We start from the raw sequence: 17,600 nt of genomic DNA on the forward strand, positions 1-17,600 counted from the left end.
CCCGCCCTCCGAGACAGCCGCGCACGGGCGCCTCAAGAGGAAGTGCGGGCGACTGGAAGCCTCGACCCCGAGCCGTCCCCGGGCGCGTCCCCCACGCCTAGCCGCCACCTTTCAGGGAGGAGCCTGCAGCATGCGGGAAGTGGCCAGGGCGGACGTGAGGCTTAGGTCAGGCCGGCGACCGTGGCCGGTGACTCGCACTCTCCTCGCCCACGGTGGCCACACGACTCCGCGAACTGTCTCAGCGGAGCCCGGCCCAATTCCTCCGGGCTCCGCCCCTGACTGTGACGGCCTCCCATTGGCCCGGCGTCCGCCTCGGCGTCGTGACGTCCTCGGGCAGGTTGAGGTGCGACTCGCGCCCTCTTCCTATTGGACCCGGCGCTCCCGAGGTACAGGTCGCTGCGTGACCTTCCTCGCCTCGCATCCTTCTCGCGCTCCACCTGGGACCCGTTTCCCATCTGTCTGTCCACCGTCCCAGAACCGCACGGCTCTTTACTTCTTGTTCCCTCCTGAGTCTTTTGCCCTAATATCCAGTCCAGCCTGTCTCTTAGCCTTTCCTAGATGTCAAATTAGTTCGAACGCCCTGGCTACGTGGCAATTGCGGGAGCCGCCACTGCTTAGCCGGGTTCCGCACTCCTTCACCGATTCTCGGTGCCGCCTCCGACCCGGCGATCTACTGAGGACAATGGGCTTAGAGCGTCAGGATGCGATTATTTAAAACAAACCTCTGAGATGAGACTTAGGAAATAACAAGAAAAATGTCAAGCCTTGTTTTAGATGTTGTTTGTTTGCCTATAATCGCCCCCAGACCAAAAACATCTAACATTACCCTTTTCCTGTAACGCCTTTTCGTTTTACGTGTTTTGTGCCACACCTATCTTAGACTGGCCTCTTAATATGTTTGGCTTTTGAAATTGAGTGTTTAGGATTTTTGAAGGATGGGGATTGGGGTGGGCAAACATAGGAAATAGGAAAGGATGATTGGTTGAGAATATTTTTACATCTTATTTTTTAAAAGTTGATCTATTTAGTTATCAGAAGTGTGACTAAGGTTGTGCTAACCTTGAGGCCAAGGCAGTATTATAAATACTTTATATATATTAAGCCTGTACTTTGTGAAGAACTAAGGCAGGTTATCAATAAATACTGGAACAAGAAATTAATCCAACAAAACAATCTGTGGAAGAGTGGACAAACCTACTTTGAATTCACTGAAGATACCATGTTATGTCATGGGTTAGTAAAGCTTTTGTCCATGCTGTTCCTGTCTGTAACTAACTTCCTCCTTTCTGTCATTGTAAACTCCTACTCATACTTCCAAAACCTGTTCAGGCCTGACCACTCAGAAGTCTTCCCCCAACACCTCCTCTTACAGAATTCATCAGTCCTTGCTTCATGCTACTGTAGATTATGCATGTTTCTATTACTGTGTTAGTAACTAGGATGCCATACAGCTTGGCATACAGCTATTGTGCCTCCCAGTTCATCCCTAGGATGCAAACGTTTGAGTCTCACAAACTAGTAGAGAACCCAGAGGTGTGAACTATCCTCCCTCCAACACCCTCTCCTTTACGCCTACAGCATTTGCTGAGCTTAAGAGGTAACTGAAAGGAAGTCTGCTGGCTCAGTCTAATGACTGAGACGGAAGGGTGAATGCAGCAACACTGGCCATGTGTCCTGGATTCCTGGAAGGTGCTTGGCTTATTTTCTGGAATGGGCCCCTACACTCCAGAGCTCTCTAACAGGAAGTACTCATGGCTGAATTCCCAGCCACCTTGGCAGATGTGGCAATGAGGACTTACGGGTTAAGCTGCAGGATGTCTATGCACCAGCCACTGAGTGAGGGGTGGCTCAAGGGCAAGGCAGCAAAGCTCTTAGCAGATGTAAACAGACAGAAAGCCTTGCCCTCAGGGGGGACCTGCACAGTGGGGTCAGTGACAGTGTCAGAATCTTGGCCAGAGTGGGGCTCTTCCAGGCTGTTCCAGTGCACCCTGATCCAAGGGCCCTCAGGCTCCTCAGCCAGTTTAGGCTCCAGGTGTCAGATTCCAAAGTGATCAGCTCTTTCCATGCCCAGGAGTGCTACATCAGGGCTGGTTCTAGCTTTCACCACCTTGAGGATTTAGAGTTATCATTGTTCTACTCCTCACTGGTAACTAACTCCTTTGGAAAACAAAACAAAACAAAAAAACTAAAAACACAGGCAGTTTCCTGATACCTTTCTTGCAAACAGAGGTACTTACTTGACCCCAACCAATAAGGATGTAGGAGGCTCAGCAATTCCAAGATTATTTTTTATTTATTTATTTATTTATTTTTGTCCTGGCCTGCATAGATAGAGCCTCACTAAAAACGCTATCACTGGTAGGCACCCTTCTGGTAAGAAACCCTACTACATGTGCATTACACTGTATTTTTTTTAATATAAATTTTATTTATTTATTTATTTTGCCTGCATTGGGTCTTCGTTGCTGCGCACAGGCTTTCTCTAGTTGTGGTGAGCGGGGGCTACTCTTCATTGCAGTGCACGGGCTTCTCATTGTGGTGGCTTCTCTTTGTTGTGGAGCACGGGCTCTAGGCACGCAGGCTTCAGTAGCTGTGGCACTCGGGCTCCAGAGTTGTGGCTTGCGGGCTCTAGAGTACAGGCTCAGTAGTTTTGGTGCACGGGCTTAGTTGTTCCACGGCATGTGAGATCTTCCTGGACCAGGGCTCGAACCCGTGTCCCTTGAATTGACAGGCGGATTCTTAACCACTGCACCACCAGAGAAGCCCTACACTGTATTTTAATGTTTTTTTTCCTTACTGAGCTTCAGATGGTAAGATGATGTCTTTGATCTTTTATATCCCTGGCACCTAGCTGATCCTAACTTACTAATAGTGATAGCCATCATTACAGTAGTAATAGTAGCAGGAAATCTTTACTGAGTGCTTATTCTGATCCATGCAGTGCACTGAATGTGTTACATGAATGATCTCACAAGGCAGGTACTCATTTTTTTTTAATTTATTTTTTACACAGCAGGTTCTTATTAGTTATCTATTTTATACATATTCGTGTATATATGTCATTCCCAATCTCCCAATTCATCCCACCACCACCACCCACCCTGCTTTCCCCCCTTGGTGTCCATACGTTTGTTCTCTACATCTGTGTCTCTATTTCAAGGCAGGTACTCTTCTACTTTTTTTTTTTTTTTTTTGCGGTACGCGGGCCTCTCACCGCCGCGGCCTCTCCCGTTGCGGAGCACAGGCTCCAGACGCGCAGGCTCAGCGGCCATGGCTCACGGGCCCAGCCGCTCCGCAGCATGTGGGATCCTCCCGGACCGGGACACGAACCCATACCCCCCGCATCGGCAGGCAGATCCTCAACCACTGTGCCACCAGGGAAGCCCCCAAGGCAGGTACTCTTAAACTCGTTTTTACAAATGGGAAATTTGAGACAGCTCAAGTAACTTTCCCAAAATCGCACAGTTCATAAGTGGCAGAATTGTGCTTGATATCTGCTTGTTGAACTTAACTGTGTCCTACTTACTAAAAAGCCAAACATATAAAAGCCGCCAATTAATGGTGAACATTTCCATTATCATTAGGGGAGAATGTCCTCTCTCCACTCCAAGTTTCCATGAGGAGGATTGTTTCCTGGCTTCTGAGGCTTAACCATTTCGCCTCTGATGATGGAAAGTAAATTTGGGCAGAGTAACTGAGCATACTGGGCCCAGTTCTGCCACCTTTGTCCTCTTGGAAGGTGCAGCCCACAGGGAAAAACAAGTTTCTGCTGCTCTCCCTGCAGTCTGCTCGCTCCCAGTCCAGAGCTGCTTGGAACTGGATGGGGACAGCTCTTAATTCTGAAATTCAGTAGTAGCTCAGCACACCTGGCTCCCAGACCTAAAGTCACTCCTGTGGGCCTGTCTCACTCTTTGTTTTCTTCCTCATCTTTTCAGAAGTAAGGAAGAGGTGATGAGCTATTTCCTGAGCTCTCTTAGACACCTCTCCCTGCACTCCAGTATCATCAAAGGGTGACTATAAGTGTTTTAACTTGAAACAGTCTACAGAGGAAAGGCTGGTTAGAAAAGCCAGGGCACGAAGTGATGAGAAAGGAGAGGGGGAAGCAGAAACCAGAAACTTCCTGCTAACAGTCAACTGAAGATCATTCAAAATTAAGAAGGTGCTTGGCAAACTGAAATGTAAGTGAATGACAGAGAGCAATTTACAAGTTGCCGGACCTGCACAACTCTTTAAAGCACTTCTACTATGTGAAATGAAGCCTATCGCTACCCGTAGGTATGCTAAAACCCTTTAGATGATGGGGTCTGGACCTTGTAGGGCACCTCCACTGGTCCAGAGGAAAGGGGAACTGCCCTTTTAGGGTCATTCTTGGACTTTCCTAAGTTTCCACAAGCAGGCTGAAAATTCCAAAAAGGATGCTAAATATGTCTCCACGAATTCTTATTTATCCAACAACATGTTCACCATCTCTATCTAGCTGTTTCACAGGCATTTCAAATAAAGCATGGGACAAAGAGTTCTCTTGATTTTCTTCCAAAAAGCTGTTCCTTCTTCAGGCTTCCATCTCAGTAGATGGAAGCAGCAAACCCATTTAGATTCCTCTCATTTTCTCCTACTCCATATCCAATCCACTTGCCAAGTTCTGTTGTCTCTACCTCTAAAGCAGATCCTGAATCTGTTCCCCTCTATCTCCACTATTACCACCTTGTCCAAACTAGGTGTCATTTCTTACTTGGGACTGTTAAAACGACACCCACTTGGCCTCCCTGCTTGCACTCTTGCCAATCTATAATCTAACCAGCATCCAGGGAGAGCTTTCAAAATTAATATAAGTCATTTCATCCCCCTGCTTCATATTATCTTAATGGCTTCTAAATGCCCTTATAATTGAGTCCAATCAATGCCCTTAGAATAAAGTCCAAGTCTGAATTAAAGTTCGATGGGGTCAAGCCCCTGCCTTCTGTGTGACTTCATCTCTTGGCTTTCTCTACCTCATGATGCCCAACCAAGCTTTCTTCTACCTCAGGACCTTTGTAGTTGCTGTTTCTCTTCTTAGAGTACTCTTTTTTCAGATCTTCTTTGGGGTCATTCACGGTAAATATCACCTCCTCAAAAGAGAACTTCCGGCCCATCCATCTAAAGTAGATTGCTCCCTTCCCCCTTGTTGCTCTCCGTCTCACCTTTTTTTTTCTTAAGTTGGGTTTTCTTTTTTTTTTTTTTTTTAGTTTTTTCATAGCACTTATCACTATCTGAAATTACCTTGATTATCTAATTTTTTACTTGCGATATTTATTATCTGTATCCCTCAACTAAAAGGTAAGCTCCATCAGGGCAGAAATCCTACCTGTTTTGCTCACTGTATTTCCAAGGTCTAAAACAGTGCCTGGCCATTGAAGACACTCAGATATAAATGAATCATTGGTTTAACGAAATTCTAAGAATGAAAAGGCAAAGATAAATCTAGATATAGACATAGACATAGTTTGGCTTGAAAACACAGATTCCTAATCTTGTCATAGCTTCCCCTTTGAAGGTTAGCCTCATTCCACACCCAAAAGGCCTGAGCAGTTTTGAAGGGTCTTTTATGCCTTCTTTGTCCTTAGCCTGATTCTGAGAGACAGAGTTCATCTTACTTTCTCCTTGTATCCTAGAGTTGTTGAGTTCATTCATAGCCAAAGATAAGAATCAGTCTTTAGGGCTTCCCTGGTGGCGCAGTGGTTGAGAGTCCGCCTGCCGATGCAGGGGACACGGGTTCGTGCCCCGGTCCGGGAAGATCCCACATGCCGCGGAGCGGCTGGGCCCGTGAGCCATGGTCGCTGAGCCTGTGCTCCGCAACAGGAGAAGCTACAACAGTGAGAGGCCCGCATATGGAAAAAAAAAAAAAAATCTGTCTTTACTTCACCAAGAACCCTTCCAGTCAGAACATCTCTCCTCCCAGGTCCATTTAGGTCTGACAGCAACCGGGCCTCCAACCTCCATCCCCTCCCCCAAATTAGGGGGAATCCTCTTAGGCCATGTCAAGTCAATGCAGGAAGTTTGGTGACGCTATAAAGGGCAAAGATGGCTGGAAACTGGGTGGGGATGATACACTTTCACTAAAATAAAACGAGTATATTAGTGAGAAACTGGGTCAAAATTATATGGACTACAGGAATACAAATTCATTAGACTAAATGAAGGTCTTTAAAATGAGAAGACTGTTGCAGCCATGGAGTGGAAGACCCTCTGTATCCCTCCTCCCAAGCCTTGAGTAGAGCTTCCGCACCATGACAAGTCTGCACACACGGAGACCTGTCCCGCTCCTCCCATGGGCAGGCCTATAGGACTATGAGGCAGTATCTCAAATGGCAGAGGAAGGCCCGTTTCCCCCTGCATCAGACACATCTTCCTTTGTGGACTACACCAACTTGGGAATGCTCCTGCTGCAAATGATGCAGAGAGGAAAGACTAAGCTATAAGGTTGGCATCCACGATTTTCCATCCTTCCTATTCTCCAAAAAAAGTAGCTGGAGAAACAGCCTAAGAGGACAAAGTAAGTTTGTGCAAGGGCCTATCACACAGTAGAAGTAAAACCCCATCATCTATGTCAGGAATAGAAGATCACATGCCTTCAGGAATTTAAACAGAGGAAAAGAAGCTGATGGGGTCTCCAGCTCTGTCTAAAGCAGGTGAGCATCCATTATCCTGCCCTAGGCTGTTGCTAAAATGAGGAGCATGACCCCATGTGTATCAGATATTCCAAATGGTCAAGGGATTAGAATTTTTATTCCAAATGGTCAAGGGATTAGAATTTTTATGTGATATTTTCTAATTTTTAAACTAGGATTACCTTCCACTAAATGTAACAGAAAATCTAGAACATCATCTGAATTAGATAAGAAGGTTTTCCTTTGTGAGAGGCAGTTCAGAACTAATGTAGTAGGTCCCAAGGGATCAGGGATCCAGGTTCCTTCCAGCCTTCTGCTCTATCATTCCTAGGGTGTGGCCTTTATCTTTATGACCCAGTATAGCTGCTAGAGCTCTAACGGCCTGGTCCAGACAGCAGGATAGAGGACTGGCTGGAAAAAGAAGGGCCACAGGATACGTGTCTTTTAAGGAAGCTGGCACAAAGCATATCTGCTTACATCTTATTGGCTAGAACCTAGCTGCGTGGCCACTGTTAACTGCAATGTCACTTTTCCCAACTTCCCTTGCAGTTACGTGTGTGTGTGTGTGTGTGTGTGTGTGTGTGTACAGAGAAAGACGCTTATTTTAAGGAATTGGCTCAGGTGATTGTGGGGGCTGGCAAGTCTGAAATGCTTAGGGCAGGCCAGCAGGAAGCTCAGGCAACATTTTTATATTGCAGTCCTGGAGCATAATTCCTTCTCCAGGAAACCTCAGATTTTGCTTTCAAGGACTTCGGTTTATCAGATGAAGGCCACGCTCATCACTGAGGGAGACTTCCTTTACTTAAGGTAAACTAATTACAGATGTTAATCACACCTACGAAACATCTTCACAAGCAACATTAGATTAGTGTTTGAACAAGCCATTGAGCACCATAGCCTAGCTAAATTGACACGTAAAACTAACCATCACAGCCGCCCATTAAAAAATGTTCAAAACTGTGCTGGCAAATTAACACCCATGAGTCTGATTTGGGCTTCAGCCTGCCCGTTTGCAATCCTTCCCCTACACTAGAGCAAGGAGCTCTGTTACTTTATAGCCCTAGAATATAACAACCCCATATACCCTCCACACAGCTGGAATCACACATGTATGATAACAAGAGGCCTGCAGTCCCACCCTTTCCAGGAGACTATACCTAGATAAATAGCTAATCTCAGGTTTTTGTGTGTGTTTGTTTTTATTTTTGTTTTTGCCACTGTGTTGATGGTATCTGATAAACATCCTTTTCTCTTTGACCTTGTTCTAGCTCATTATTTTCACTGTAAATTCCAAGCTTTCTGGTGCTAGTGGTTTAGGGAGAGTAGGGCGGGCTGAGGGGGCAGGCAGGGCATTTTGGCTAATAAAGCCTAACCACCAGTCACTGTATTCCCTGAGGACCACCCAGACAGAGGAATGCCACTCTTTTCCACACTCTCCTCAGACAGTTCTTTTAAACTTGCTTTTGTCTTTCAAATCTAACTTTGATACAGTCAGCCTAGAAAACTGAGGCCTGCTGCAGTTATTTTGTCACTAATTTGTAAGAGGGCTTTATATGAGTGTTTATTTTCTCATTTTTATATGTATTGCGCTTGTTTTTCCTAATTTTGTAGACATTGTTTATGATGCCTTTCTCTGTAATTCTGTACATGCTTGCAGCTTTTCTCAGTCTATTTTAACATTATAGGTACTAGAAATGTGACCCATTAAAAGCACTGATAACACAAATTATATCACTTAGAAATCCATAACTTCATTAAGTCAGAAAGACAGAACTAAATTTGTTTTGGGTAAATGTGCATCTTCTTTTAAAGCTGTTTTATGTAACAATCTTCACACAAAAATAATTTTAATGAAGTGGATCTTTTTTGTTAGCCTTATGGGAAGCAAATTTGGTTTATCTGGTTTAAATGCTTTTCCTTGATGTTTCATTTTCAAATGTAAGTCATCTCTACGGTGATTTTGTATCTACGGTAAAGTTCACTAGAAGTCGTCGGTTCTGAAGAATCCTAGAAGGGGAGGGCCCATACTGTGGTGCCATTTCTCTGGTTTTGGGAAAAACAGCTCTTCGTACTTGAAAGTCACAGAATGCTGACAGGACAATCTGACCGACTTACTGCTTATAAAGTATGAGTTTGACCCTCATTTGAATGGATGTTTATTCCTGTTAATCTCATGCTTTGGACGGCAAACACTATAATTTTAATCAGGATGCCAACCCATTGGAGGTATTGTCCCCAACTGTTCGTGACGTCCGTTTTGGATCAAATACAGATTTTTCCTTTTGCCAAATTCTGCACTCTGGCCCAGAGTATTACATTATTTTACTCTTAACATAGGTAAAATGCCTACCAGCTGATAGATTTTTGTATGGAACACATTAAGAACATGTGTTTTCTTGGGCTTCCCTGGTGGCGCAGTGGTTGAGAGTCCGCCTGCCGATGCAGGGAACGCGGGTTTGTGCCCCGGTCCGGGGAGATCCCACATGCCGCGGGGCGGCTGGGCCCGTGAGCCGTAGCCACTGAGTCTGCGTGTCCGGAGCCTGTGCTCCGCGACGGGAGAGGCCACAACAGCGAGAGGCCGGCGTACTGCAAAAAAAAAAAAAAAAGAAAGAACATGCATTTTCTTGCATATCGTGCTCTTTTCTATACTTCTTAAGCATTCATAGCACAAACTGTCTTCAATAATGGCTTATGATGAATATTTGTCATTCTCTGACCTGACCAGGGCTGGCTACATAATTTGCTGGGCCCAGTGTGGAATGAAAACGTGGGACCCCTGTTCAAAAGCAGGGGAAAAAGTGCAGTTAAAGGTACTAGTGTAATAGGGGTAATGGTGATAAACGGGTAACTTGGTGAACTTAAAAATTGCAAAAATATATTTGGGGGGGTCAATATTCTATATAATGCCATAAACAACAACAGTATATTAATGTGGTATCTTGATCACGAAAATTTTTCTGGCTCACCTGTCTGCAAATTAAGATTTATACTTGTCATTTTTTTTTCATTTTCAACAGGTAAGAAATTCATTTCACATAGTTTTTTTTCCCACGAGATATGACTGAAAGAAATATCAGTCACTCTCGGCAAATGCAAGATCACAAGTTATGACCATTTGCATTTTGAAAAGGATCTTTCTGCTGATGCAACTGTTAAGAAAATTTTATAGGCTGTGACAACACAGATAAATTTCTAATAACATTTTGAGACATAAATTTTAGTAGTTCTAGTCTATTCTAGTGTTGATTCTTGTGGAATTATTTTTCTAAACAGATTTTTCACATGAATACATTTTATGTAAGTCTGAATTTAAATATAAATTTATATAATGGCATTTTAATGTTTCCTCAGACATGGGGAAATGTTTCCTGAAACTTGTGGAGGTCGTACAAGCAACTGAAAGTGACTTTATGGTTTGAGTATAAATCAAAAGGCCTGTTCATGCTTTCCGTTGTCGTAGCTTCAATTACAAGGAAAAAGATTTAATTGCCTTCCTCTTTAACAATTGGTTCATTCAGACCTTCAAATGAAAATAGTGTTTTTTAAAAACTGACATATAGTTGATTTCAATAACATTAGTTTTGGGTGTACAACATAGTCAATCGATGTCTTTATAATCTGTATAAAGTTATTGTAAAATACTGGCTATATTCCCTGTATATTACAACCTTGTATCTTACTTTATACCTAGTAGTTTGTACCTCTTAATCCCTTAACCCTATATTGCCTTTCCTCCTACCTCTCTCCCCAGCAGTAACCACTAGTTTGTTCTCTGTATCTGCAAGTCTGTTTCTGTTTTGTTATATTCATTTATTTTTTTAGATTCCACATATAAGTGATAACACACAGTATTTGTCTCTATCTGACTTATTGCACTAAGTATAATACCCTCCAAGTCCATCCATGTTGTTGAAATGGCAAAATTTCATTCTTTTTAATGGCTGAGTAATATTCCACTATATATGTACCACATCTTTCTAGTGTTATTTTCTGTAGAATATGATGATCTTTATATTTAATTTCTATTTCTACATGTGTGGTTATTTGCTTCACCATGTTGCAGCAGTTTTCAAAACTAGAGATTCTAAATACTTTAAGAATTCTAATAATTCCCTGATAGGCTTTATTACAATGTTCATGTATTTTGTTTTTGTTTTTTGTGGTACGCAGGCCTCTCACTGTTGTGGCCTCTCCCGTTGCGGAGCACAGGCTCCAGACGTGCAGGCTCAGCGGCCATGGCTCACGGGCCCAGCCGCTCCGCGGCATGTGGGATCTTCCCGGACCAGGGCACGAACCCGTGTCCCCTGCATCGGCAGGCGGACTCTCAATCACTGCACCAGCAGGGAAGCCCTGTCCATGTATTTTGTACTAATTTACTGATAAAGTCTGCTGCCTGAGTGCGAGCAGTTCCTGTCCCAGGGTCAGGCTGATGAGTTCATTTGTGTGGATGACAGGGACTTGCAAGCTGGCTTCCCACTGCAGGTCCTGGTGCTGCCCCCGTGCAGAGCCCCTTCCCACCTGTCGAGCCAGGGCTGCCACAGCTGTTGCCTCTGCTTCTGCTGTTGCCGCCACCATCCCCACTGCCGTGCAGGCCCAGGAACCTGCCTGGCTTTGGCGAGCTCCTCGGAGGCGTGTGTGTGCATGCTGGGTTGCCTGCACTGCCCGAGCCCTCTGCGCACGTGCAAGCATAACCTCTGGTTATGTTTCCACTGTTCACGTGCATATTCCATTGTCCTATCAGACTTCACTTGCCAAACACAAGTTCAAAAATAAAATTATTAAGAATTTCAAGACAGGAACAGCAGAGGATTAAACCAAGCGTGGGGTCTTTCTGAGAGAAGGGCCCTGTGAGACTGCACGGCTCATACGCTCACGAAGCTGCATATGGTTGCATAGTCTGTCAAGTGTCAGGATTTGAACTGGAAGAACAAGAGGTGGTAGGGAAATGATGAAGCTGATGGATTCCCTCCATGACTTTAACTTAAGGAAATAGGTTGTTGATAAATCTGTGTCATCCTCATACTGAAATGTTACTTATTGAGAGCAAGAATCGTGTCTTATATAACCCGGTACGCACCACAGAGCCTACCTCCATGCTTTGGATATAGCAGATGTCAAATAAATTTGGTTGAATAGATAAATTGCTATTCTTCTGTTTTCAGAGGGGTAACATCTAAAGACCTGGCCACAGACAGATGATCTTTTTATGTAAGTCACTAACCTGATCAAAGTCGGTGTAAAAAACTCTGATCTGATTGTCTGATCCAGGAGGAGGAATATTGTTAGTAAGCATTGTTTCCTGTAGCGATTCTCTAAATATGCCTGTATGTAAACTTCCTAAGTTTGGCGGGCAATCCTTCTGCCTTTCCCTGGACTAAAAGAGAATCTCTTAATTGATTTCCATTTTTTTTCTCCTTTGTTTCCTGAGGGGACTTTAATTCTTTTCCAGACCCAAGATTAAGATGGCATTATTCTTTACCCAGAGTTTCCAAAGGTGATTTTGTAAATATTGTCTTAGACCTAACGATGAAAGACTGCTGACTAGGGAAATCTAATCAGCAAGTGGGAGATGAAGGGAAGGAGCAAAGTCTATCATTCTGCCTGTAACTTTTTATTAAAAACTGTCTTCTATAGTAGGCAAATCAGGGTGCTGCTCCATCAAGTTGCACAGGTACTTGCCTTGGAGGCTTCCTTGTTTCACTTACTGTATAAGTTTGAATTTAGGGTAATAAAAACAGACCTTGTAAGATAGGCCTGGATTCTGCAGGGCAGTTGCAATAAGTGCTCAGTCTACAGACAGCCAGGCCCTTGGCCAACCTCTACTAACCAGTGTTAAGGTCTATCCACAGCCCAAAATTCCTGTCGATCTTGATAAGTCTACACTCTATGAATAAGTAAAATTTATTAGTATGCATGCCAAAATGGCACACTCGGATGTTACTTATTCATACTGACACACCCTGATACTATCAGGCGCTTCCAATTCTAAATTACCACACATTCCAGAGGATGCGATCCAGGGAGTACAAATAACAGTCCTCTGGGTTAATAAGAGCCTACGTCCCTCTTATATAAAACAACAACAATAGAACTTACTGATGGGACCTCAGCCCTGGTGACACCTTGACTGCAGTGAATTCTTGAGGCAGAGGCACCCGGCTAAGTTGTACCTGAAATCCTGACCCACAGGAACTACGAGAGACGTTTGCTGTTTTATGCTGCTAAGATTTGGAGTACGTCATTACACAGCAGCAGATGATCCGACTTAAAGGGGGCGCGGGGGTCAGCCACGTGGCCCTCTGGAGGAGGAGCACTCTAGGCAGAAGAAACAGCCAGTGCAAAGGCCCTAAAATAGGAGCACGGCGGATATGTATACGGGACAGCAAGGGGGGCCAGTGTGTAGGAAGAGGGCATGAGGGTAAGAATAGGAGATGAGGTAAGGGAGATGACTGCGGGTCAGATCATATGGGAAGCTGGCAGGTTACTGGAGTAACTCTGGTCTTGATCTGAAGAAATTGGGAGCTGTTGCAGGGTTTTGAGAGAGTAGCGGCATGATCTACGTTTCTGAAAGATCACTCTGGCTTGTGCTGAGAAGCAGCTGTAGAGAATAAGGGAGAAAGCTAGGACACCAATTATGAGTCTGGGGCAGTAAATTAGGCAAGAAATGATGGTGGCTAAAATCAAGATGGTAGCTCATAGAGTCAATGTAACAGGGATGTCTTCTGGATGTAGAACCACAGATTGGTCTGCGGGGCATGAGAGAAAGAGAAGAGTCAAGGAAGATCTCATCATTTTCAGTTTGAGTAATAAAGAAATGGGAAGACTGTAGGAGGATCAGATGTGGGGATGAGGAAAATCAGAAATTCAATCACATCTATCGAGATATCTATTACACACCAAGTAGAGACATTAAGCAGGAAATGGGACATATGAGTCTAGAGTTGGGGAATGATGTTTAGGCTGGATATATATATTTAGAAGTCGTCAGTATACAAATAGTATTTAAAGTCATGAGACTGTATGAGATCACCATCTAAAGATAGAGGGACCAAGGGACCAAAAACTGGGAATTGGCATATTCCTACATTCAGAAGTCAGGATAGAGAGAAGGAATTGTAGAGAAACCTGGGAAGGAATAGCCAGGGAGGTAGGGGGAAAACTCGGAGTGTGTGGAGTCTTGGAGTCAATTAAAGGAAGTGTATCAAGGTGAAGTGGCAGACCACCACTGCTGTGCTGGTATGAATACTGAAAAGTGACCGCTGGATTTAGCATGGACTTTCAAGAGCAGTGTCAGTTGAGTCGTGAGGTCTGGAGAGTGACTGGAATGGGTTTGGCAGCGAGAGAAAAAGAACTGGAGCTAGTAAGAACAAAATAACTCTTTCTAGTTTTGCTGCGAAGCCACCAGAAAAATCAAGTGGTGAGGGCAATGGGGTTAGGTGTTAAAAAGGTATTTTTCTGCTGATGGGAAAATTGAGAAATGGCAAAACTTTGCTGATTTAGTAGGAGGAAGAATGGCTAACCAATGTCCTTAGGTAGACTCTAGTGCCCAAGTAGAGGGCCTAGCTTTGAGTAGAAACCCAGAGAGATTGTTTAGTCTCAGGAAAAAACTGCAAGTGACTTGGAAATGAGCAAAAAATATTACGGGTGCCCTGTCCAGCACACTCCTCAGGTTATCTGCACCTCGTCTTTGAGCTATTTTGCAACTCTGTAAGCAGCAGACTCTCGGTACTGGTTCTAACATCTTACTAGTTCCTTCATTATGAGTTCAATAAAATCTTTGGCATGTGCTCATTTTATATTTGTGAGAGAATCATGATTATACATCCTCTTTTAAGAAGAAAGTATCCTTCAACAGTAACGAGGGCGGACAACATAAATGGGCAAATGCTTAGGTGGGTGGAGGCAGTGGTGGTAACAGTGGAAGCCGTCTTCCAGCAGCTTCATTTTCCTGAGGACAGGGATGTGACACAGTCAGCAGAGTGGGAGAGTGAATGGACTGGGGAAATTTAGTATGACTGCAGCAGTGAACACCACTTGAGGTTAACGGCCATGAATTCGAAGGGGGATGTTGGTGGACTGTATTTCTCCAGCCACAGTTCGTTGCATAGGTGCACACACCAAGGAGGGAGGGTTGAATTTAACCAGGGGTGTGCCTTGGTTAAACCACCAGGAAGAAGCAATGTGGGGCGGCAAGAGAACTGGGGATATATACAGAGAATGCTTAGAGTGATTCACTTAAGCAGGGTAAGGAGATATGACTTAGAAAAGGTGAAGGACTACGTTCTATCGACAGACTGGAGGTCCCAATGGGGTGGAAAGACTTGGAGTCGCTGTACTAGAACAATAACCTGGGAAGACAGGAGCTGGTAATCAGAGAAGCAAAATATTCTCTCTACTTGGGGCCAGCATCCTAGCATCTGCACAGACATTCTGTTTGAGGGTCACTTACCTGTTAACCACCAGACTCCTCTTCTAGTGTGTGGAAGCGGAGATGTTTTGCATGGAGTGCTTACTTCCCCTTCTCCTAGTTTAATTCTTATGGTCTTTCTCAATGAGATGATTCCATGAAATCAAGTTTTGTTTTCTTCAAGAGTGAACAGAATCTGCAGACAGACAGGCAGCACGATGAGCAGGGTCTCTCTGGAAGGTTGTGCAGGCTGCTCACTGCACAAAGGACCGCAGGCTGAAGGGTGAGTGGGCTGAGATCCAGCTCAAGCTCCGCTCACTGAGCTGCAGTCCTATCACCAGCTGCCTTTTGTGTCCACAAAGGTTCATGCCCTGCTCTTGTGGGGATGTTCTAGAGTAACGACTTATCTAATTCACAGAAAGACGCTATGTAGACCAAGGAGCCCTGCTAAAAACTGCACATGTGCTATGAGGCTTTACCCAGAGGGCTAGGCTCAGGAGGCAGATATGTCTTTTGTGTAGAGAAATCTCTTGTGTTCTTTTGTCCTCTAAGCATTTCAAGTGTTCAGAGTCTTTTTGAAGGAAGAGACCTGATATTATGTGCATAGAGTAGCTCTCTGTTTCCCCCAAACCAATACATGGCTTTCTAGATCACTGGTATTTGAGAAAAATGATGAAGTATGCATCACGTGAATTACTTAGGGATCACTGCCACCTCCACTGTTTCTTGTCCATTTATCAGAAAAATCTTAGACTAATGTAAGACACTGATAAAAATCAGCTGAATATTTTTTTTTTCTGATAAGCAATGTAAGCGAGTGGGCAGAAATTGCTTAGATAGGTGTAAAAAATTTCTACTTGCTCATTTACTATTTTAAGACCTTTAATACAACAGTTCATTTTGAGATATGTTACTTATCAATGGCCTTTGAATTTTCAGGTAACTTCAGTTATGCAAATGTTTACAGTCTCCTTAAACTATCCATTAAGCTTCATATAAGAGTACCGGCAAAGGCTTCTTTTTGGGATAGGAATTCTAGCAATAACCACTCATTGAATTAAAAACACAATACAGAACAAAGCTTTGTGGAGACAAAAGAATCCATGCTACTGAAAGCAAATGTTAGTATAGAGGATGAGCTACAACTTGGAGACTTAAAAACAAAGGCTATTTTCAGTACACTTTTCTAGTCAGTAGCTAATCCAGGGAATGCTGTCATGAGGTAGTTCAGTAACATTTTCCCGAACTTAACAGTAACAGAGAATTAAAGAGTAAAGCTATTCAACTAAGCCAATAGGAAAATCAAGACTCTCCAACCCCAAGCTATTTCTGGATTATCCATGTGAAGAATCTGCAGACTCTCTCTGGTGTTCTCCCTTTAGGCACATGGACTATTTTTACCAGCACAAAGAGCAACGTTGACTGTGATCTTGCGAGCACAATTCTCAATTATTCTCCACGGCTGAGCTTTCGGCAAAGACCACACAACTTTGTTCGGAGCCTCTTTGAGGACATCACTACTTCCTTTTCTGTCTTCACCTAGAAATGCAATGTTTGGGCAAGGAAGGGGGAGGGAGAGTAGAAGACAGGAGAAGCATGAGAAGGATGGCAAGAACGTGGGGAGCACAGAGCTGACTGGGAACCCTCTCTCAGGGCCCGACAGGCTTCTTCACAGGGAATGCTCATTATTTTACTTAAAAGTACAATGAAATTCCAGAATAGCAGACAAATTCCTAGTCTAACCTGGTATAAAACCGTACGCTAAAGCAAAATACATTTTTCTCCCCAAATAATATGCTAAAATTATTTATGCCATTTGTGTGGAAATTAAGACCAAAATGCAATATGCTTTACATTTCTGGTGTAGAAAGTTTTGTTCCTGAGTCCCGGTCCTGAGGATGGCAAATCTAAATGATAAATGAAATGACTATGTCATTTATTAGATGGAACAGCTGATGGAAGTGGTATTTGATTATTGGGGAGAAAATGCTACTTCAGACATCTAAGCACTTTAGAAAATGTGCTGATACACGTACATTGAAAGCTGGGTTAAAAAGAATCTGTTTACCAGCTTCGGTTTACTACTCCAGAGATGCAGGCTGGGAGGATATTCTTAGACTGTGCCTTCCATGCGTGTCTGGTTAATAATGAGGTGCTTTCCCCCACAGCACGGTACATCTTAGTGCAAAACTTTAGTACCTAGTAGACTATAAGAAGATATCTGTATAAAAGAAATAAAGTTAATACCTCAGCCAGTAAGCCAGTAAATCTCATGCTGTACGAATGTGCAGTTTTTACTGCGTTGCTCAGGCTATAGTATTATTTTCTACTTTCACACCATGCGGTTATATCCACTTGATTGAATCATGGATATTTTCTTTAACATAAGCTATCTTAAGTGTAAACTTCATTTTTAAATGTCTTCAGATTCATTCTATTAGTTAAAATACACTCAGGCAGACATTAATCCAATTTGAATAACTACATATGAATGAGGCTACAGCACTATCCAATACCGAGTGCAAGTCAGTTCCATTCATGAGGGC

This window comes from Phocoena phocoena, chromosome 5 (assembly GCF_963924675.1).
Source record: "Phocoena phocoena chromosome 5, mPhoPho1.1, whole genome shotgun sequence".
Taxonomy (NCBI): domain Eukaryota; kingdom Metazoa; phylum Chordata; class Mammalia; order Artiodactyla; family Phocoenidae; genus Phocoena; species Phocoena phocoena.